The sequence below is a fragment of the Lissotriton helveticus genome, chromosome 9 (assembly GCF_964261635.1).
Source record: "Lissotriton helveticus chromosome 9, aLisHel1.1, whole genome shotgun sequence".
NCBI lineage: Eukaryota > Metazoa > Chordata > Amphibia > Caudata > Salamandridae > Lissotriton > Lissotriton helveticus.
In genome coordinates this window covers 51396940-51421176 of record NC_136070.1, presented here as the reverse complement: position 1 = coordinate 51421176, position 24237 = coordinate 51396940, and the positions used below count along the sequence as shown (strand labels likewise).

General features: G+C 45.2%; 1 protein-coding gene across 8 annotated transcripts in view; it reads left to right on the top strand.

The window, feature by feature from the left end:
- Positions 1-24237, top strand: part of MEIS2 (Meis homeobox 2) — a 318037-nt gene that overhangs the window by 271763 nt on the left and 22037 nt on the right. The gene's annotated exons all lie outside the window — the stretch shown is intronic.

Sequence of the window (24237 nt, the reverse complement as noted above, 5' to 3'; positions counted from 1 at the left end):
CCCCAGCTCTTTAACATCTACATGGAACCACTCGCTAAGTTACTCAGGAACGCCAACATCAACTTCCCCCTCTACGCGGACGACACGCAGATTTACCTGGAAATCTCCTCTCTTAAAGACATCCAGAGACTCAACGATGTCCTGAATGAAGTTCAAGACTGGCTGACAAAGAATCACCTGAAACTCAACCCCGATAAGACAGAAACACTCCTCATCTCAAACAAAGAAGATAACCCTCAAATCACCGAGTGGCTAAAGTCGATCGATGCTCTCAAGGGTAACCTCACGTTAGCCGACTCCGTTAAATCCCTGGGCTTCACCTTAGACCCTAAACTAACCCTGACAAATCACATTAAGAACTCGGCGAAAAGCGCATTCTTCAACCTCAGACTTTTGAACAAAATTAAACCTTACATTCCCAACAAGGACCTCAAACTAGCCACGCAATCTCTAGTTCTATCAAGACTGGACTATGGGAACTCAATCCTAACAGGCATCCCCAAATCCCACCTGGCTCCACTAAAAACAACACTTCACGCGGCAGCAAGAATGATCACAGGCTGCAAAAAATATGATCACATCTCCCCGGCTCTCAAAGAACTCGAATGGCTCCCTGTGGAAATGCGAAGTACCTTCAGAACGGCCTGCCTAACCCACAAGGCCCTCCACACCGGCAAACCGGAATACCTGGCTAACAAGCTCAAAAAAGCAGGCCAAGCCAGAAATTTGAGAAGCTCTAATTCCCTGCTGCTCATCCTACCAAAAACCAGAAGGAAGAGAACTGCGGACTGCTCTTTCCCAGGAAATGCCCCCAAAATATGGAACGCCATCCCCCCGCACATCAGAACTCTACCGTCCTATGCAGAATTCAAGAGCCAACTTAAATCCTTGTGCCTGATCCGCTCCCTTGGTTATGGATAACTTGGAGCTGCAAACGTCTCAGAATCCATGCGGTATTGTTGAATCCAGTACTGAGAAGCCCTGCTGTCCGAACTTTTCTTCCTTCCAAATTGTCTGTCGCCGATTGCTTTTATTGGGTTTGTTTCATGTTGTTCTCTTTTTCATGCCCACTACTGTGAAGCGCTCTGATACCTTCGGGTCTTGTTAGCGCTATAGAAAACTTCTAAATAAATAAAATAAATAAGTTGGGCCTGGTAGCGCAGTGGACAAATGCATCCACTGCAGGGTCCCTTGTTCGACCCCATGGTCACAGGTTCTAATCCCGGCGGTTCCATTCAGCCTTTCATCCATCTGAGGTCGATAAAACGAGTACCCTTGAGTTGGGAAACAATATACATCTGTTATTCAGCGCCTTGAGGCTATATTTAAACGGGAACAAATGCTACACAGGTCACATGTTCGCAACAAGGACATGTGGCCAGTGAAACGGCTCAGTTCGCCCAGAGATCTGCGTGCACTTTTCAGGTTACGGGTGTACTCAGACTTTCATCCTTCTGGGTCAATAAAATGTGTGCCATTGGCGAGGGCAACAAAAACTCATGTTCTTCAAGTGCCAAGGGGCAGTTCACTATGTAGTCTGCCTTGTAAATGGCGAATAACTTGCCACAGCTCCTAAAAGGAGGCACTAAGTGTGCTTACACTTTTGAAGTTATCATTTAGGATGAAAAAGATGAAATGGAGAGCCATCAGCCCACAAAGATGCCATTGTCAGTTGTGTTTCCTGTGTGAGCTCATTGGCGCTGGAATGATTTTATTTGCATTGAAGGCACTTTTGGTGGTTGGATTTAAACGGCATAAAACTGACAAGATAAACGTGTCAATGGGTTGGAAAGTGGTTTGATTTTCAGCAAAAATTACCCCCTTGCCCTCAATAGAGACAGATTTATACAACCATACATATCTCAGAGGCAGGATTGCCAGGCGGCTGAATCTTGTGACATGATGTCAGCCTTGAGAATTCATTTTGGAAACCCGTGCATTTTTGAACCCATATGCATGGGAACTGGAATTATGCGATGTAGCTGCTGCGTTTTTGCCGCATTTGCCACATAATCCATTATCTACTGCATAATCTGCAGATTTTAGCAAAAAAAATGTTGTTTCTGGCTCAAATGGTCAAAAGTTAATAAAAATGCAGCAGAATGAGTTGCTGCACAGTGGAAGGGAATTTACAAAGGTTGACCGACATAATTTCTGTTTCTTATTACTGTTTTGCGTTATTAGTTGGTACTGATGAAGTGCAACCAACAAACAGACAGTTTTAACAAGTGTAAAAATGACAAAATAATGAAGTATTACCATCACAAAAGTTTACAGATTATGTTGTATAACACTGCCACACAATTTGGCCCTCCCCTGCCACATAATTCCAGTAGCCCTGCCTCGAGGCTTAGATTGACACAATTAAGCCCATTGGGCTAGTACAGCTGTGAACAAAGATGCGTAAAAGGAAAAGCCAGGATATGAAAAGTTGTATCCTTATGGCATTGAGTTATATATGCAAATCCTGAAAAAGCTAAAATCCGAGGACTGTTCAAAAAAGTCCCATGCCTTTTTATTCTCAGATTTCAAATGAAGAAAAGCAACCAATAGCAAGAAAGTTATCTAGACTTTGTATAGGTCTTTCCCCTCCCCATTTCTTGGTCCACTCTCTCTGTGCCCTCTGCTGAACTTTCAAGTTATGTAAACCCCAGAACACCTTTCATCTTGTGAATCAACTACACAAGTTCACTGGTGCAAGTGCAATTTTGCACAAGCATTGGCCATTCTGTCAAACTCAAAAATCACATTTGCACTGAAAGACCGGAGCAACATGACATTTTTCACTAGTCAATAGGTCCAAATGTCAGTGCAAAATTGACATGACATAGGTGTCATTTCAAGTAAACATGCCCTAATACTGGCGAAGCTCACCATCTTTGGCCATGCTGCTTCACTCGTGAAATATTCTTGACACTGGCACTCCAGTGAGGAAACGTGCGAGGAAGTCGTGTATCTCGTGTATCGTTTGCCAAGGGTCAATCTTCATGAATCGCTCTTTCCATGGAAATGGTGTGTTAGACTGAGCCATAGTTCTAATGGTAGGGGTGTCCAACACAGGACTAGGAAAGCCCCTTCCATGCCAGATTTTTGGAATATTCATGTAAAATAAATTAATATGCAATGAATTGAAATGGATCCCATTTACATAGAGAGTGTTTATAATATCAGATCTGATGTGGTTGGTGCCCTCTTGGGTCTAAATTGGACAACCAGGTATCCTGGGAAATAAGAATTAAGTCTGTTCAATGAGGTTGATGCAGGAAATGCTGTACCAGACCTATCTAGATTGTTATTGTCAAATTCTAAGCACTCACTTTCTCAATGTGCCCAATCTTTTCTACCAAACACCAATGCATGTATGTTATTCCTGCAAGGTATGCATTTAAAGGAGACCTTTTTCCGATTAAAATTAGATTCTTTTTACGTATCAAAAATGACTCTAAAATGACATCAAAGTGACCATTGGGTGGGGGGACATTACTGTCCCAAAATGCAAAGTGTTGTAACTTCCAACACACTATCCTGACTCCGCGACACCGTACATGGGTAGGGTGACCAGAGAGAGAGCCACACCTCAACTTTTTTCTGATCTGTTTGAGATCTTACTTTTCCCAGTTCAATGTTTGAGCGCCTTATCCAGTCCATTTGTTTTCATTTGCATTCTGGTAGCTGTAGGCTTGACTTGTGATGTGATGAACAGGTCTACAGGTATCCGAATACAAAGAAAACATCGGACTGGGTCAGGTGGTCACAATGAAACTGGCACAGTTGAGACCCCTTGACCAAGCATGACCAGTTGTCTCTGTGGACCCCACAGATGAATGTCGTTCCCAGCAGGGATGTAGTTTGGTCAGTAAGATTAGGGGGTGCGAGCGCCAGGTTTTCCTTGGACCCAGCTAGCATATCATGCAAAAATACATTATAACCGCAGCAGCAGTGCCGAAGCAGAGGTTAAGAGACGGTGGAAAGGAAGCGGGGTGCACATTGTAAGGGGTATTTGAAGCAAAAAACTCTGTAAAAGAAAAATAAATTTAGACCTTCAAAACAGAGACGAGACAGATGTAAAAGAAAAATAAAGTAAGACCTTTAGAACAGAGACAAGTGTGTGTGTGTGGTTTTATGTAAAAATCCCAGGTGAAATTCGACAGGCTGTACCAGACTGAAAACACCTGTAACCAACTATTTACTATAAATTAGTTTATTGTGGGAGTGTACCACCCTCTTCCCCCAAGCTTCGCCCCTCGTTCCCAGTGCCCTGGTTTGTTAACTCAAAGCCCCTGCCTGTAAAAGTGTGCACCAGTGACATACACGCGTCATCCGTTCAGCCTCGACATGGGGTCCCTTGGCAGAAGAGGCTTGGAAGTATGTTTTCGTGTGCCTTCCTCCCTTGAGGCAGGGGTGCGCATGCGCGGGCCTGCACGCACAGCGCCCTCCTCCCCCCGGGGGCTGGGCAGGGCCCAGTAGCCCCATGGATTCTTTGCTCTCCAGGTGAGCCGAGGCGCCTGGAGCAGCCCCGGAGCTGCGAGAGGAATGCCAGCCGGAGCCGAGCAGGTGTGGCCCGCAGGCAGTGAACCTGAAACGAGGGCTTTGCAGGCCTTTCTTCCACCAATGAGCAGGGCAGATAAGTTCGTCTCGAGCTGGCAGCCCGACGCTTCCACTGGGGTGAAAAGGTTCGTGAAAAGCACGGATTTGGGTTTCAGTGGGGCGAGAAGACATTTTTAAAAGGCGAGGTTTGCGCGCGTGGGCTCTGCCGTGTGACCCCGATTAAGACGGTGGCTGGAAGTGCAGCCAGGCCCGGCAGGGTTCTTAGATTCTTAGATTCTTCAAATGTTGTGTGTGTTTTTACTCTGACAGGCAGAGGCCCAAAGCTGTGTTTTGCTTCGAAGTGGCCCCTTGCCATAGGCAACTGTTCTCCAGTCGCGGCTTTTGTGCCCGACAGATCTGTGCCTGGTTCGATTTGTCAGGGTAAGTTTCTAATGTTAAAAGACCAAAAACTACAAGTCCCAGAATGCAATTTGATTTTGCATAAAACTTAAAACGGCCTAAAAGTGTTTCACGTGATGGCAGGCTGCTTGGCAGCTACGAATCGGCCTGTGATTTCATGCCACATCTAAACCGGTGCTTTAAATGGGCAGGTACTGAGTACCGGCACTTTTTTATTTTGAGAGGGAGAGTGCCGGCACTTCTCAAGAGAAATACTGTACTTTTAATTGGAGAGTACCAGCACTTCTCAGAAACAAGCAGGTACCCTGTTACAGCAGAGTACCCGCACTTCGATTTTCCCATTGCAAGCACTGATCTAAATCCTTAACATTTCCTGGGTTTGTAGCCATGAGCACTTTAACCGCTCTCTCTTACTGACTTTATTTGACTCAGATATTGACTCAACATCCCAGGAATGTTTTCTCACCAAAAGACCTACCAAAGGGGAAAAAGAAGTTGGCAGGTTTTGTAAAAGCAGGCAGTCTCTTTTCCAGCGGTCCCCCCCCCCATCTGGCGCAGAAAGCACCCCAAAGGGCCGGCCTAGCACTGAAGGTCAATCAATAACCATGGTGCACTTCGGGGTCTGAATCCTCGAGGGTCAGGCTAATGGAATCATCAGCGGCTTTTTAAAAACTCCCAAACCATAGTAATGGAGGCGTCCTCGTGAGCTCGTAAAGAATGCACAGGTTTTAAAGTGCTGAGCCGTCCATTCCTGGAAGACGCGGATCCCATCGGATGACGGTTTATTCATTTATTTATGTATTTATTTCATTTATACAGCACCACACACCACAAAAACCACTTCAGAGCGCTTGCAAATGACCGACCGCCTGATTCAGGATGTAGCATTTGGGTAGCAGAGTTTTCCGTCAGCCATGTTGGCCGGCTACACCCTCCTCCAAGCAGCAGTTGAAAATTCCCCTTAATTAGGGTTGTTGTCTGGGGCAGGGGAAGTTTCCCTATGTACCAAGAAAGAAACTTGTTTATGGATAAGCCACTAATGTGTGTCAATGTGGCACAGGGTCAAGACTGATTTGCATATGGCCATGTCTGAACTGGGGTGGCGTGGTGAGCAAAATAACGATGGATTAAACCCAGATCTGTGACTAGGGTGAATGTTTTACCAATGTGCAACATTCCGTCCATCACTTTCTGTGTTTTGCTGTTCGCCCTATGTGTGAAGGGTATGACCAGACGTGGGTCCCGTGCTCACTACACCACTGGAGTCAAGCTATCCTGGCTGATGACGGCTGATAGCCAGAAACCGGTCCTAGGATGCTTGATTCCGGTCCAGGGAAGACATGGCTTGGCAGTTCGGGCTGGACTTTTCCCATGAGGCACAGGGTCAAGACTGATTTGCATATGGCCATGTCTGAACTGGGGTGGCTTGGTGAGCAAACTAACGATGGATTAAACCCAGATCTGTGACTGGGGGGGAATGTTTTGCCAATGTACAACATTCCGTCCATCACCTTGTGTGCTTTGCTGTCAATGTGGGTGGACATTGCCCCACCAAATATGGAATACCCTTTCATGGTGTTAACGTCACACATATGCCTTCGATTGAGTGGCCGTTCCACCACAAAGTCTAGCCGAGTGACCACTGCACTTTGGTGGAGGTGGGCGGTTTCTCCACCGACTCCATGTCCACCGCCTAGGGTGTGCTTAAAAGGGCAGATATACCCCTCAGGGTGCGAAGAGGGTATCTGCTGTTCTGTATTGGGTCACCTTTTCTTCTGAAGTTGGGATTTGTTAAGTTTCTCTTTGGTTTAATCCTGCTTTCAGCCTACTTTAACAACTTCACAAGTTTAAGGTTGAAATGCATTTTCAAATTATCCAAAATTTGGAGGTGCGCTTCTGATTCAGTACAATACTTTGCACTTGTAACTAGAAACCTGATTCAGAAAGAGTACCTTGCTCCAAAGCCATAGTGAAATGAAGGATTCTTGTCAAGCACCTCGTATAAGGAAGGTTTACTACGGAGGCCGCACTCAGTGTGCACTTATTCCAGGTCAATCTGTTGCACACTCAGCCTTTCTGTATTTGTTGCCTAAACATGAAAAAATAGATCTAAGTGTTTCCTGGCTAGAAAAACATGTATCCCAGAATGCACCTTTTTTGCAATAGTTTGACTATTTTCATGGGTCATTTTATCACTTAAGTGAGATGTTTGGTTTTGTATTCAGTGAAAATTGTGGTGACGTCATGTCCTGGCCAAACCTCGAAGCTTGTTGTGATAAAAGACAGCACTTTCTCTATTTCTTTTATTATTTATGTTGCGCAACACAAATGCCAGCTCGGTACGGCTTCAAAGAACATCAAAACAATGTGCATACATCCCAGACAAAGAAATCAAACAACAACATCCCTCACTTGGAACTGGGTTGATTGTCTTACTTTGATACTTTTGACCCTCTCTTGGAACTGGGGTATTGTCTTATTTTGATACTTTTTTCTCACTTGGAACCGAGACGCTTGTCTTATTTTGATACTTTTGATCCTAACTTGGGACTGAGCACATTGTTTATTTTGAGACTCTCTTGGAACTAGGGTATTGTCTTATTTTGATACTTTTGATCCTCACTTGGGACTGAGCACATTGTCTTATTTTGAGACTCACTTGGAACTGGGGACATTCTCTTATTTTGGTCTGTTGACCCTCACTTGGAACTTGCCTTATTTTGTGACTTGAGCGTTGTTTTAATTTGATACTTTTGATTCTCAGTTGAAACCGAGCACAAGCACATTGTCATATGTTGTATTTTTCACTTGAAACTGAGCGCATTGTCTTATTTTGATACTTTTTACCCTCACATGGAACTGAGCCGCTTGTTTTATTTTGATAATTTTGATTCCCACCTGAAACTGAGCGTGTTGTCTTATTTTGATACTTTTGATTCTCAGTTGAAACCGAGCACAAGCACATTGTCATATTTTGTATTTTTCACTTGAAACTGAGCGCATTGTCTTATTTTGATACTTTTTACCCTCACATGGAACTGAGCCGCTTGTCTTATTTTGATACTTTTGATTCCCACCTGAAACTGAGCGTGTTGTCTTATTTTGATACTTTTGATTCTCAGTTGAAACTTAGTACCATTTCTTATTTTGATACTTCTGTTCCTCACTTGGGACTGGGGGCCTTTTTTTATTTTGATACTTTTGTTCTTCACTTGGGACTGAGCCGCTTGTCTTACTTTGATACTTTTGATTCTCTTTTGCCACTGAGTGCGTTGTCTTATTTTGATACTTTTCATTCTCTCCTGAAACTGAGCGTATTGTGTTTTGTTGATACTTTTGATCCTCACTTGAAACTGAGCGCATCGTCTTTGTTGCCGCTGATCCTCGCTGCAATCCTACAATCTGACTATAGACCATCAGCCGTCTATTAGTTACGACTTTCTCCCGAGCACTCCTACTCCGCCATAAAAAGCTAAGCAAGACGATTTATTAGAAGCTTTCAACTTGTCAGACGTCTAAACTATGAAATTTGCCAACGTCAGACCAGGTGATCGTCAGTTCGAGCACCTTCTCTGTGTGATTTTCTGTCATGGAAACCTAATCTGGTATTCATACAAAAGATTTGCTGATATGAATCACTGTCTTTTTCAATTTCGCTGCACAACGTTGATATTGTTGTTGGAGGAAAACTAAACAAACACAAGGAGAAAACTACCATCAAATCAAATGTGAAGCATTTTCTCATAAAATCTGTTACAGGGTGTATGACTCACTAGACAACAGGAGTACCATATTTCATTATCACATTTGTCACATTACCAGCCCAAATATGATGCTCTGTGTCAAAATGTGCAACTGTGCATATTTGCGAATACCTTTCCATCGGTTCACTCTCCCTCACATGTAGTATTGACTCTTGGAACAAGTGTGTTTAATTGTTATGCGCAAAATGATATAAACAATAGAATGTCTGTATTTTTCCAGCTTTATCGACTGCTGTTTCAGCTTCTTTAACTATGTAAAGCGCTCATATGTCCGTTTGAATTATATTTGCACTACAAGCAGGGCAGCTGGAATTATGCGACAGTGAAAGACCAAGTTATGTAATAGGTTGAATAAATATGCAACAAAAAGAGTAAAATGATATGCCATAAAGTGGCAATTTCTGTGATAGTATTAGTTTGCTATTTTGTTGTGTTAGCACACGTTACTACTATCTATGAAAAGTTTCCCAGCCTTAGTATGAATTTATAAGCAGAATAAATTAACCTAAGAATTTTAAGCTGGCCATGACAGCTCTGCGGTTTAGAAACTTTTGATTTGTTCAAGCAAAGACATTTTTTTTAAGTTTGCATATTGTGTAGTGAGTGGTGAATTATCTGGTATGTGTGGCAAACCCACAATGAAGCAGAAACCGCTGCAGATGCAGAGCTGGATAATTCTACTGGCCTTGATTACATGCTATGTTATGTTGGTGTGTTTTTGTAAAATGCTGTGTTCACCAATGGTTTGGCCTCTGTCTGCTTTGCACAGACTCTGGTCTGTGGTTGTGATTCACGCAGCCGAGGTTTCCTACTGGGAAGGTTCCTACCCGGATTATATTGGTGTGGGTGGTTGGTGGTGTAGAAGGCTTTGGTTCTCCTTGTGAGGGTGAGAGCGCAGTTTGAAGTGGTTTGCCTGTACGTTGTGTCTCGCAGTGGAGTTTGAGAGCTGCGCCCCCCTGCCTAGCCCATGCATGCAAGTTCAGTTTAGATCATGGGTACTCACAAACATTTTCTCAAGGGCCAAAAAGTAGAGTTTGGGTTGTGGCCGAGGGCCGCATCTATGCACTGGCACTACCCACCCTGTCTCACTCCCTTGCTCTCTTGGGATTTAATTTAAAAGAAGGCACATTAGCCCTGTTTCAAAAAGCACGTTAACGCAATACCAAATTAGTGGATTTCACTTACATTTTATTTACAAATTCGTCTGGGATTGGTAAATACATGTTTTTTAAAAACCTCACCTCAGTTTGTAGGCGCAGGGATGCATTTTAGCGTGCGCTTACAAAAATGGCGTGACTACCAAGTCATGGTACCTTTTTTTAACAATATTTATAGCGGCGTTGCATGTACACCATTGCTGAAAATCATTGCCAACGCCAATCGGTGCAGGCACAGGCAAGCCCAGACACATATGAGAATTAAAGGTTCAGGTGGCCTGGACTGGTTAAGCAAGTAGCACTGTATCCAGGTGTGTAAAAGTTCAGAAGCAAAATATCTGTGCCTGATAAAGGGATTAACTAGTACAGAGTAGTGAATGATGCCAATAGGTTGCAATACATTTCATGAATGAGACATGGCTTTGCCAATGCTTGTTCAGTTTAGGTGTCTGTGTTACATTCTATAAACAGTTACATGCAGGTTAAAGACCCTATTTTAGCTACAGTTTATTTTGTTCTCTTTAGCTGCCTGACTGAACGCCTTCCCACACTCACTCACTCACTTATAGTGCTCATACTTTCTTATGCACTTTTCAGGCATGAGCAGGGCTGCCTTGCAGAAAGTACAAGCTAAACTGCCTGTAGAAACAAAGCTGATTCGCAAAGTAGGACAAAACCTACCCGTACAACATCAGGTTTTTTTTTCAGGGCTTTGATTCTACAGTCATTTCAGTTTGTTTTATGGGCAGGTCAGCCCTGCTCATGAAACATGCTTCACTAACTAAAGAAAGAAAGCCCAGAGTTACAAAACGATGTTAATTGGCTAACGTCAGCAACAAAGAAAATGGTACTCAAGCACACTTCGCGGCTGCAACTCTTGGCTTACAAGGGGAGTCGGAGGAAGATCTGCAGGCTGCAAGCAGGGCTGGACTGGCCGTAGCGGGCACCTGGTGTTTCCCTGGTGGGCCGCCAGGGTGGGGGCTGGTTTTTGACCTTCTAGGGGGCTGGTTTAGTTATCGTGGGTCAGTATTATTGGCCCCATGTAACAAAAAAAGCTGTAGTATTTTCATACATCCACCCACTCCCCGCGGCCGATCAACTGAATGGCCATGGCCAGTTTGTGTTCCCAGTCCGGCCCTGGCCGCAAGAGAAGGTGTGCCGGGCCGTACTTTGGCAACAAATGTTTTTGGAGGTCTTTTTCTAGCGTCTAAAAAACATTTAATTTAAATAAATAAAATGGGGACAACAGATGTTCTGTGTTAGTAATTGAAATATTTAAATGCAAAAAAAAAAAAAACTTAGCGGATGGTGTTATTCTGTCAGCTCTTCATTTAAAAGTGGTGAAATCGTGTTATATTGGTCCTGCCAGTTACTAATTAAAAACTAAGCAAATCGTGATGTTTGGGTCTTGCCAGATCTGCACATACAGCGCAGCCAAAATGTGTCATTTTGGTGGTAGTCAATTTTCACTTATGTTATATGTTATGTTATAAAATGTTATATCGCTCTCAGCTACTCAGCAGAGTGTCCCGGCGTGTGCAGAGGTAAAGGAAAAGTGTACCAAATGGGCAACTAAAAAAGGAAGGTTTAAAGCTTTTTCTTGAAGATCTCCGCAACGCCAAGGGCAAAGCATTCCAGGCCAGGCTAGCTTTCCTGACAAGTGAACATCCGCCCAGCCTTTGATGATTGAATCAGGGAGTCTGCAGTAGAGGTTGCGAAGAGGAGCGCAACTGTCTCACTGGACTGTAAAAGACAAATCTCTTCTGAAGATATCTGGGGCCCTTGCCATAGAGGGCCCTGTAGGCGATGGAGAGAATTTTGAATTGAATTCGGGCCTCCACAGGAAGCCAATGCAGAGAGCGCAAATAGACGTGCACACTGCACCTGTTGGACAAGCCTAGCAGAGGTCTGGCAGCAGAGTTTTGGACTACCTGCAGTTTTCTTAAGAGGTAGCCAGGAATGCCCACATAGAGGGCATTGGCGTAATCGAGACGAGATAAAATCAAGACACGGACCACCGATCCTTTAGCAGGTCCTGGAAGAAAGTGAAGAAACTTTCTCAGTGCATGCAAGGTGCCAAAACACATCCCAACGAATTCAGATCTTCGAGAACCAGATCCCTAGATTTTTTGCTGTATTGTTCTCTGCGTTGGGTAAGGGGAAGCCAGGGGGCCACAGCTTCGCTCTGAAATCAGCCGGAAAGGTCTCATACAAGAGAACCTCTGACTTCCCTTCGTTGCACTTCAGCTGAGCCTGGGCCAGCCAGTGGAAGACGGAGGTTAGACAGTGTTGCGCAGACTGGACTGATTCATCATCTCTTCCCCAAGAGAACAAGAGCTGTGTGTCGTCAGTGTAGGACATTAAAACTAAACAAATAGTGTTGTTTTGAACCTGTCCGAACCCACAGTGCTGCCCCCTCCTACACTCTTCCCCCACCCGGACGGAGGGCAGGTTTGACTATTAAAAACATTTGTGACTTTAACCTGTAGCAGTCGCTCCTGGTTAGAGCAGTGGTTGTTCCCCCGACAGTGCTGCGGGCCCGTGTTGATTGCATCCCATCCCATCGCCACTAGAATTATGTGATTGTGCAGCCGCAAACATTTTCCGCATAATTCTAGATATACCGCATTTGCCACATAATCCATCATCTGCTGCCTAATCTGCAGATTTTAACAAATAATTTATTAAAGTTCAAACGGTTCAAGAGATACGGAAAACGCAGTAACTTGTTGCAGCGCCGTGGCAAGCAGTTTGCAAACATTTACTGGTCATCTTTTTGTAGTTTACTGCTTAAATTTGGGTGTTATGCTGGTGCTAAAGAGTGCAGCTAATGCCCAGACAGTGTTAACAAGTGTAAAAATGACAAAATAATGAAGTAATACTGTCACAAAATATGCCGCATAATTTGCCTTTTCCTGCTGCATAATTTACTCAAGCCTGCCGCATAATTTGGCCATCTCCTGTCGCATAATTCCAGTGGCCCTGCCCATGCCTCACAGCTCTGGGGGCGCCTAGGGGGTACTAAACTAACCTCAGCGTTTACCTGGAGATGGTCCAATATTAGTCCATAGAGGGGGAGGGGCGGGAGGAAGCGAGGTGGGGTGATAACAGGCAGGTCCGTGCCCCTATCAGGCCAGCCCTGCCATCTGCACACACCATTAGCAGCTCGCAGGAGGCCGCAGAACCGCCTAATCAGCCTTTTCCGATAATCTCTATTGGCCTACACTTTTAGCTGATACAGGCCTGCCACACACAGGCCGGGTCAGGCCCTGGCAGGGACAACATTTACAGGAAGCTTGACAGAGCAAAGAAATCCCTATCTGGGGCCCTGTCCTGATAGCCGGAGGGGCCGCCTGGGCTGAGGAATTCCTCGTCATCGATTAGGAAACGTGTCAGCCGTGTTGACACACCCAACCCACTTTACAGTCACTTTTTTTCCAATCGTTTTTATAAAAGGACATATTTTCAGGTTGTTTTGTGGTGTTTCATTTTTTCTGGTGTATATTCTGTCTTCAAAAAGTAAACGAAATCTTGGCAGAAATGAGCGAGGGCCAGGATGTTATAGTGTGATTCGCCCGGGATCAGAATGTAGCCAGCAGTGGAAGCCGGGATTTGCTAGTTAACCACATCTTTTTTTTTTTTTTGCACTTCTTTCTAGTGATCACTTGGTTTGCGTAAAGTTAGTCTATTCTTGCAGCTTTTCCGAATGAATTCCTGTTGATAAATTTGCACCCTAAGTTGCAAACGTTTATGCTTTCTGTACACTTGCGAGAAATTGAGAGTTTTGAGACAATTTTATGACACAGGTTTAAGAGTAACTTCGAGAAACATTCTGAATGCATTTACCAATGTGTTTAGAAATTCCCAAAAACTTCGACAGCGTCCACACTTTTGCACCCGCTTGCCTGGTCAATGCCTGTGAGCCCCACTTTGTGTTACGGGTCGATGCTTGGATTTTTTCCAGCTGTTGGCCTAACTGTGCCTTTGTCTCTTGCAATCAGGCCTCGACAGGATTTATTTCGGGGCTCTGTTGAGCATACATGGCAACATTTTAGGACAGGGACGTGGGAGATTTAAAATAAAAAGTCGGGAGAATGAAAATTCTCCATTGACTTCTAGTGTAGAAAATGCAATTTCAGGCGGGAGACAGCTAAAATAAAGCCAATTTTGGCTTGAAAAATCGGTCGTCTCCCGCCTGAATCGGGTGTATTAGCAGGTATGCTGTTGAGTAGTCCACAAAGGTATGTTATGTTATGTTAATATAATTTATACCGCGCGCAGCTGCTCCAGCAAAGGGGCGTCCCGGCGCTAAAAAGCTCCCCCTCTTGGTTCGATTCCTTGGAGCTGGCTCATGGGCCCCCCCGAAAGTGGCCCTGGCGTATTCAGCATCAGAGAAGTAAGTGACGGCGTCCTGCCAGCTGACCCCTGGTGACCCCGGACGATGATGGACAAGTCACTTCTCCCAAGGAAGGGCGCGAGATAACGCTGAATAGCAGAGCCCTTCCTTCCGGCCATGGCGGGTTTTGGGTTTCCATGAACGAAAAGGCCCTTGAGGGACCCCCTGATGGTGAGTGAGGGGACAAGACCTCTTGGCTGCTGGGAATTTCTTGAGTAAACATTCGAGAGTCACAAACACCTCGTGGCCATACTTGTTGTTGTGTGGCTGACTCACTCACTTATGTTGCTGCCAGAGTCCTACTTCACAAACGGAACGGCCAAAATCACTCCAAAACTGCAGATACCTGAAATTAAGGATTTCACCGGGGATGTACACACCTGTACATCGGGGCGTTTGAAAGTCGCCAGGCGTATGTCTGGGAAACGGTGGTGAACTCACAATTGTAACTGTGCAAAGGGGCTGTCTGAACACACACATTTGAACAAGCAAAAAAAAAAACAGACCTCACTTTTGTGCAGTTTCTTTTTTACATATTTTTCCTGCCGGTAAATTATTTACCCTTCATCCACCCGTTCTGTGGGTGGTCTTTTCTCACCCTAGAAAGGGGGTATTCTTGCCCTTGCTTGCCAGCAGGGCACAAGTCGTCAAAAAAGAAGTGGGGGGACGCTGACGTCATGACAGGAAGTGACGTCACGAAAGGTGGCTTGCACCATCAGACTCATTGCCTCCCCTCACTCACCCCTTAGCAAATGGAGCCACACATTCACTCTTTGGCCTCTCTGGGGCGAGATCTCGCCCCAGAGAGGCCAAAGAGTGAATGTGTGGCTCCATTTGCTCCACTTATCGAGCTCCCGGTAAAATAATTGGGGGGATGCCGTCCACCCGCGTGGTACCCCGACTCGAGCCCTGCTTGCCAGGGCATCCAATGCCTTGAAGTGCCCTCTTCCCACCCCAGAGTAGGATTTACTCATTGTGCAATATTGGGCCATTGTGGGCCAGCATTGCACGAGGAAATTGGTTGGCGACCAGTTGGTCACATTTTGTAAACTCCTTGCACTCATTAAAAGTCATTTGCACCGGAAGTTGAACATAAGGTGCAAATGGGTTCGTGATTTGAGGCTTTGGTATTGCTCTGAAGTCAGTGGACGTGTGCAATTTTCTGCAAATGCACTTTTTTGCACTGGTTTGAAAAGTGTTATGTGGGATAAGTGTTCCTGTTCTCTGCACACACCCTGTGCAGCATTGACACTTTGGTTTGCACGCGCCTGGCACATTCTGGTGTAAATCATACGTAGAAATGTGTGGAACCTGCACTGTGACATGTTGGACTCCTCACTGTTGTATGAATGTGCGCATGTCTACATGTTTGCGCTGAGTTTACGTGAACACACAAAGGCGATGGGTGGAATCCTTGCACTAAGTCTAACCACCGGCCATTGCTAGAAGCAGCGTTCCAGGGGTTAGACTTATTACAAGCATGTGTGTTTCATGTAATGCCACACGTGGGCAGGGTATGCCCAGATGTGAGTCCCATGCACACTGTGCCGCTGGAACCAAGCTATGCCTGGCTGATGAGCTCATAACTAGGGTGAACCCGGTCCAGAGTTGCTCGTGTTTTGGCGTAGGAATGACCTGGCCTAGCAGTTCGGGTTGGACTGTTCCTATTGCCAAAGCCCCCCCTGCACCACCCCAACTCTGGGAAGGTGCACGTAGGACGGCTTCACCGGGGCTACAGCTGTAGGGTTAGTGGTGTGATGGGCCGCCACCCCGCAGTTTGGTAGGCAGCGATTGGATCATGGTGGGGCCGTGGCACTAAAAGCACTTAAAGTGCTTCCGGGTCGAATGCCCGCCAAGCGCACCAGGCCCCGCCCTATTGGAGCAGGTTCAAGACTGATTTGGATACGGCTGGGTCCAAACTTATGTGTGGGCTGGTGAGCAAAATAACGATGGATTGGAATGCGGCCCAAGCGATTGTCAGTGGTAAGATTTATTGCAAGCAGCCTCCCATCACCTTTCGTGGGTTCGATTGTATCCTTGACCAGTGCTCTAACCCACCGCCCCTGTGGGTGCCTAGTGGCCTAATTAGGATGTGTGCGTGGTTTAAAGCGCTCTCCAGCTTTTCAGGCGTGTGCGTTTGCGCTCCACCGGTTTACGGTCTTTCTCTGTATTGTGGTATGTAATGAATTTAAAATGTATATAGCGCTCGAATGCCCAAAGGCATCTAGGCGTGAAGCCTTAATTTGATGGAGGGGTAAACTGGAATGCAGGTGCCATATTGTGAGGCAAAGCCTTTGACTGAGATGCAGATATGTAGACCGGCTAAACTCGAGAACTCTGGCTTTACACATGAATTTATTTTTGCGCCATGTGCGTGCACATCTCATGCGTTTGTGTGGTTTTTTGTGATTTGCGAAGCACGTAAAGTATGCACTGGCCATTCGAGGCTCTTTTTTTCAAGCACAAATGACACCCTTGGTGAATGGACTGCTTCTTCCGCCTCCTTTCACACCCGACACACGGGACGTGGTGGTGCGGCCACACTGGTGTGTTGTTTACAGTACTGAGTAGGCCTTCTGTTTACGAGCCAGTATCTCTGTATACAGAAAAACCCAAGTCTTCTTTTCAGCAGGCTGTGTCTGTTCCCTGATCATTTATTTTAGCTCAAAATTGCAGTATTTATAATAAAACATGAACTAATCCCGCATAACCCGCCCTCACTGGCCCTTTGGGCCTCTCGTACAAGTGCCCTGGTGTTGGATGGCTCCTCCACTAAGGCAGAGGGGAACAACCATTACAACGCAGTCATTACAACGCACTACCTTTGCAACGCAGTTATTACAACTCGCCATCCTTTACATCGCATGTCACTACAACGCATGTCACTACAACGCATTATAAGATAAATAATGGGAAATAGTAATTTTTACCCCTACACTATCCAACGCTTACCCTACTGTTGCACTTACTGGAGTGGGAATAGTAATTTTTACCCCTACACTATCCATCACTTAAACTACTGTTGTCCTAAAAGTATTATGCTTTGTAATGACGTGCGTTGTAATGGTATGCTTTGTAAGTGTAGTTTCTAAAAATGCGTTGTGATGGCATTCGTTGTAAAATCATGCGTTTCTAATGGATGTTGCGATGTAAAAACCTCATTGTAAAGGCATGCGTGGTAAAAGTTTGCGTTGTAACATGTCCTATTCTGGGGGAGGAGCTTTGCCTCCCATTCCAGCCTCAAAATTTTAAAAAGAAAACGATAATAAAAGTGTTTATTATGGTTTAATTTTTCTTTCAATAGCTGAATCTTTGGGGCGGTCCCTAGTTCAGGACCGTCCTGGAGAGAGAGTGGCGGGCAGGGCACTGTTGTCAGTGCGCATGTCAATTTGCCAGGCAGTTTCAAAATGACCAAACCGACATGCGCACTGAAGCTGTCTCGGCCCAGAGCTGCGTTTTCTGGTTGGAGACAGCAAGCACAGGCTCCCAATTTTACTGGGAGCGCAAATCGGCGCCCAGGCCAATCCTGACACTGCTTTCATGCTACCAGCTAGAAGACCAGCCAATCACATAAGGTTTCAGAAAATTCCTGGTCACCAAGGACGCAGGGGTTTCATTTTACAAAGTAATGCATTCTGGGAATTGTAGTCAAAGGTCACTTCAGTTATTCCAGGCCGAGAGGCACACACCAAAACAGTAGTTTGTGTTAATTAAAAAAAAAAAAAAAACCTGGGGCCCGGAGCATTAAGTCCTCAGTGACAAGGAGTTATGTGGTAACCTTGCTGTTAGTGAGTGTGAACTGTGACTTGTACCACTTGGCAGCCATGACATTAGTGTTGTTTTAAAGGTCGGGCTGGTTTTTTTTTCAGTTTTTAGGCGCCCTGATTTCCTTCTGTCTCAGCTGCCAAAAAGCTCCTTGAGACAGATTTGAAACTCCTTTTCTGCATCCGACGTGTTTGCGGTAATGGAAGGCTGCCACCTAGCGGCGGAGAGCGGAATATTTTTGTGTTTCCACGGGAAGCTGAAACCAGACCAACGCGATTGGTTTCAGCGCGACAGGAGGTTTTGAAATGTTCCACCACATCTTTTTATGCTTCGACTTTCTTATTCCTAACACTTCGAAGTTAATTTGGGAGTCCCTCTCGTTTCTGTGAGTGGTGAAACAAGCCTTCATTTTTGTTAACATGTCTGATTTTTCCTAACTTTCTATTAAAAACAGGTTAGCCGTTGAATGCTCATAATTATCGTTTCTAGAATTCCACTTTACAAATACGATTACCAGATAACTCCATCCATGTTTACGTGCACGGATGTAGTAGTGTTACGCAAATTGCGTGATGCGCCTAAAATTTGCCAAAAATCACTGTGCTTTTCTCGTGTGAAAATGCAACACGTGGGCATAAATCAGTCATGAAAGTGGCAAGGTGATTAGTTCGACGAGAATGTATATATCTTCTTTTCCGATAAAGTACAGATTGGCATACATACAATAATACATTAAAATGCATTATTAAATAATACGAAAATTAAAACTAAAAGACGCATTCATATATATACACGCCTATGTATATATCGCATGACGTATTTATTCTAGGTTCGTCCAAATTTTCCCCCCGTGAATTTTGTGAAATTGTACAAATTTAATGTAGCGCAAAATTGCAAATTTTGATAATGCAGAATGCAGAATAAAATAAAAATGCACAAACCTACTAAGAACACCCTCCAAGGCAACACAAATGTAATTCATTAGTAAACTTTTCAAGTACATTATTTACCTCTTTTTTGTCTTCTATTTTTTTAATTCTCTTTGCTTTGACTTCGTTTTAATTTTAGCCCCTCAAGCTACCCCCACTGACTTATACGTTTTTCGTCACTGTTTTTAATTTATTTTATTCCCCATTTCCCCTTAAAGTCGTAATCCCCGGTGCTTTTTTCCCCACTTACTTACCCGACGTTTTCCTAAAACCCCGTCTTCTTTATTTTTGTTAATTTCCGATTTTTTTTTTTTAAGTTTAGAATATTTCAGAAGCTTTTTCCAGCTGATATATTAGACGTTTTACGGTGATAATGTATTCACTCGGGAGCGTTGCAGCAATACCGGCATCTTGGTGGGATTTTGTTTTGACCCTGCCCCATCAGGCCCGGCTCCAGGAATATTTAATTGGGTGGGCCAAGGACGCATTTGGGTGGGCCACTGCGGGCTCGATTTGTCGCATATATGTCTCGGCAGGCCTGCTTCAGGGCCCTCCTTTACCTCTTCTTAGTCTTACAAGGCCCAGTAAAACTCACTCTTTTCCAAATCTCTTTTTAACCGCAAGCGTGCAGCGGCTTTTCCCGCGGTATGCGGCATTTTAAAAATTACCGCGTTACATGACGACCTCAGCTCGTCATCAGCACATGGTAGGTAACGCTGATGACGAGCTGAGCTCGTCATCAGCATGCAAGGGGTTAATGTTATCACTCACAAAAAGTGTTTTTTCTATGTAATGTTCCTTTGATGGGAAGAGGAGGTTACTGAGGTGGGAGTATCAGGTGAGTGACACTTCTCTGGCTCCCTCTGTGCGAACCTTCAGGGCGAATCCCTCTTCATTACTACCTCCACCTGACCACGGACTCTTCAACACACTCCCTTACAAGCTTGATTAGCCACTATTCCTCTGCAGTGCACCTTATCTCACAGATGACCTTAGGCCCCGCCCCATGTCAGGCACCATCTCCCGGTAAAAACATTAGTAAAATCACCTTCATACTTAAAACATTGAATAGAGCAATAAATATAATTAGCACGCACTTTAAAGTATGTTCCACAGTAGCCCTTATGGCCCGACTGCTAATTAAATAAACAAAAACAGAAAGGCCATGACAGGGCCGGCTTCAGCGCTGATGCAAAAGTCTTTTTTGGCGCTGCACCAAAAACCTCTTTCTCCATAAATACCTTTACTACCACCTTCCAACAGTGTACCTCATCCGTCCATGCCCCCCCCTATTGACCTCTTCCTCGGATTCCCTCACTGCCACAAGTGCCCCTCATCTCCCCATAGCCCCTCCCCTTTATGACCTCCTCCTCGGTTTCCTTCACTGCCACCCTCCCCCAGTGCCCCTCGTCTCTCTGTAGCCCCTCCCCCTCATGACCTCCTCATCAGACTCCCTCAATACCACCATCCACCGGTGCCCCTCATCTCTCCCTAGCTCCCCCACTACCCCATGACCTCCTCTTCGGATTCCCTCACTGCCACCCTCCACCAGCGCCCCTCATCTCTCTGTAGCCCATCCCCTCATGACCTCCTCCTCAGACTCCCTCACTACCACCCTCTACCAGTGCCCCTCATCTCTCCCTAGCTCCTCCCTCCACCCCATGACCTCTTCCTCGGATTCCCTCGCTGCCACCCTCCACCAGCGCCCCTCATGTTTACGTATCCCCTCTCTCATATGCATTTAATTTGTTGTATAACGCTGCTCATATCAATGTAGTGTGTGTCAGTACTTTACACCACGCACACACTTACAGAGACAACGAATCATGCAAGTATGTAAATCAGTCTACAGGGAATGTCACATAAGCCAATGAGGATTACAAGGTGTAGGAATCATAGGTCATCCATTCTGGTGGGTAGTATATTTTAAGAGGGTTTGGTCTGATGAAACACAACCTTAGGATTTAAAGAGTATTCCATGGGGGTCAGCTTTACTGATAAAAATGTATATCTGCCCAAACATACTCATTTTAGCAACATTAGAATAATGAAAAGACTAGGGAATTTCTAACTATATCACAAAACAAAAAAAGCGAAGTTCTAATTATACCATTCATGTTTGTTTGCAGCTCTTTGGTGGCAGTTCATTGTTCACTGCCTTTTGTTAGGATTGTAACTTCTGAAGTAACACAAGGATCTCTGTGACAAAGGCAGTAACCCACTGAGCTATCCACATAAAATACAGTGCGTCTGCATTTAAAAAATACTAACAAACGATTGCTCTAAAGCAGGATCCTTAATTACCAACTTTATCTGGGCATTTTGCATTGTTTTATTGTTGACCAGCATCGGCTATGATGAAATCATAAAAACTGTTTAAATGAAGCACTGCATATACGAAGTATGTGTCCTGCTGGGCCTGTACACATTCTCTTACCTACTCCATTAGTACTTCTTTATGTCACAGCCTTATGTGATAAGCAGCTGCAGGGGTCAGGGGGTGACTAGGAATAAACAGACCGCTTTTCCCCTGCGCTGCATAGAAAAAAAGAAATATCAACGCAGCAGGACAGTAGGCAAAGGTTACCAAAGGTTACCGTTGTCAAAGAAAGGATTTGTCCCCTTTCGCCTTGCAGAGATGAAGGGGTAAAAAACTAAACAAAGCCTCCTTAACATGTAAATGGTCTTTTAAAGACCTGTTAAGTACTTTGGTGCGGCTGCGATAATCTTAAACTGTCTGTGTGTGTGCGCCCGGGAAGCTGTCTCCCCGGGCTGACACACACGACCTGTGGTTTGCACACCTGCCTTCAAGCCCTCACTGCGAGGGCCAAGGCTCCTGTTTGGGTGGGCCAGGCTCATCTTTGGGTGGGCCGGGCCCACCCGGCCCACCCGCTAGAACCGGGCCTGTGCCCCATGCTGCTGTCCAGTTACCCCTACCTTGACTGACAACAGAGTTTGCAAGCTTAAAAAGTCCATGTTTGAATAAAACACCCCGTCCAGGTGTTTCCTTTGCATTGTGGAACTTGTAGACATGTTTATCCTAAAACCAAGGTTTCCAGTATCTGAACATAGTAGGGGAAACTTGAGGGCTCTGTTACGACCACCGTCTCATAACCTTAGATCCCAGCAGCAGAAGGTGAAAGACACGTATTCATCATTTTTTAGGATTTAGTTGCATTTTAATGCACATAAACTCGAAGTTAAGGCACGATGAGAAGTTCCCGGCATTATTGCACGTCACATCAAAAGCAGCCTTCAGTGGGCCGCGTGAAGGAGGGACCCGACCTCAGGCGCTCCCTTCAGAGGTGCCAAGGATCGTCAGGGGTAGCAGCCGCTGCCCCTCGCTTGCCCTTGCTCCCCCTGGAACTGCCCTTGCTAGCTCTGGTCGCAGCTGTCATGACGTCAGCAGGTGCAAAATAAAGGAAACCAGGCGCTACAGAGGTGTCGGGTGACCCCAGGCCACGTGTGACGTCATCACACGCCACCAGCACCTTGAGTCGAGGTATTTCAGAATGAAACTAAGAATACCAGAATGCATCATGATGTTACTCATAGCGCCAAGACTGCATGGCGGTGGGAAAGTGGCAGCTGTCAATCTCCTTCATGTCGTCTCTTGCGACGCGAATGGTTTAAAGGGTTTTTAGGCGTCAAAGTAGGTGCACAGTATCTGCCCCCGGCTTATTTACAAGCCCCTTGCGCCACTTGTACGTCACTTCTCCCATTATAAAAGTGACCCACCGGCGGCGCAAGGAGCTTGTAAATACGGCCCGGGTGTCCAAGCAACGAACCCCTCCCGGTTTGACCTCTGAATGACCCCCACTTTTACAAGCTGGAAGCTGCAGCCTTCCAGGCCTCTCTGGGACGCCTCGCTCCCGGCCGCTGGCCAGTGATAAAACCTCGGAGGCCCCCACGAGGGCCGAGAGTGCCTATTGGCGCCGCCTGCATCCTATTTAAGGCCAGCTGAGGGGAGCTGCCCCCCTCAACAGACCCGCTTTAACGCGGCACCCTTTTCTTCTGATAAAAGGGAGATAATGTGATTTATAACGTGTCCTTTTTGCTTTCTTGTTCAAAGCAGATCTTTTTGGCGAACACATCCGAGCTCTGCGTCCGACTCCAATCCGCAGAGCCTCTGAAACACCCCAGTCCGTGACCACCGTCTTCCAAAACCCAAGTCAATATAGCGCTTAGAAGTGACCCTAAAGACACCCGAAGCTTCCTTGTTTCGTAGGTGCATGCCTGAGTTGCTCACCTGCGTTTGTTAGGCCTGGCTTGGCCCAGAGGCCGCTTTAGTTGGCGTGCAAACCTCGTATAATATAAAAAATCCTAAATAACAAACATAAACCGTGGGGCTCTGGGTCAGCCCTCTTCAGCCATTGGTCCGTTCAGATGTACCTTTCTGCTTCTGCGCGCCACCCGCAGCGTGGGTCAAGGGGTCAGCTCACGTGCCCATTGACTCTCTTGCAATCGGAGTGACGTCACTTTGACTTATCACATTTCCTTTTCCGACTAAACTGCACTTAAGTGTCAACGCCACGCATCATATTTTCCTGTAATGTGCACTAAAATAAAAATGCTCCCTATGCTTGCTATAAATGCAGCTACCTCAGCTGAAGCATCCGTATTGTTCTATTAAAGTTGTGTGTGTGTGTGTGTGTATATATACATATATATATATATATATATATACACAACATGACTGAACGAAAGCCACACGTCATCCGTATTGTTCTATTAAAGTTGTGTGTGTGTGTATATATATATATATATATATATATATATATATATATATATATATATATATATATATATACACACATACAAGTTCCATCAATCCTAGCCGACAAAACATGACTGAACGAAAGCCACACGTCATCCGTATTGTTCTATTAAAGTTGTGTGTGTGTGTGTGTGTGTGTGTGTATATATATATGTGTATATATATATATATATATATATATATATATATATATATATATATATACATACAAGTTCCATCAATCCTAGCCGACAAAACATGACTGAACGAAAGCCACACGTCATGGAGGTGGTTGGCAACTCTGCCGCGTTGACAAATATGTTTTTGCTTGTTGTTGTTTTTGCTCAGACATATTTTATCCACGTTTTTTTTTTATTCGTTCATTTATGTTACAGTAGATTGCTACTTATCTGCCTATGCTAGGGTAGCCACATTACTCAATGTTGGTTGGACACCATGTGGCAGATTTACAAGCCCCTTGCGCTGCCAGTGCGTCACTTTTTGTGATGCAGTGACAGCGCAT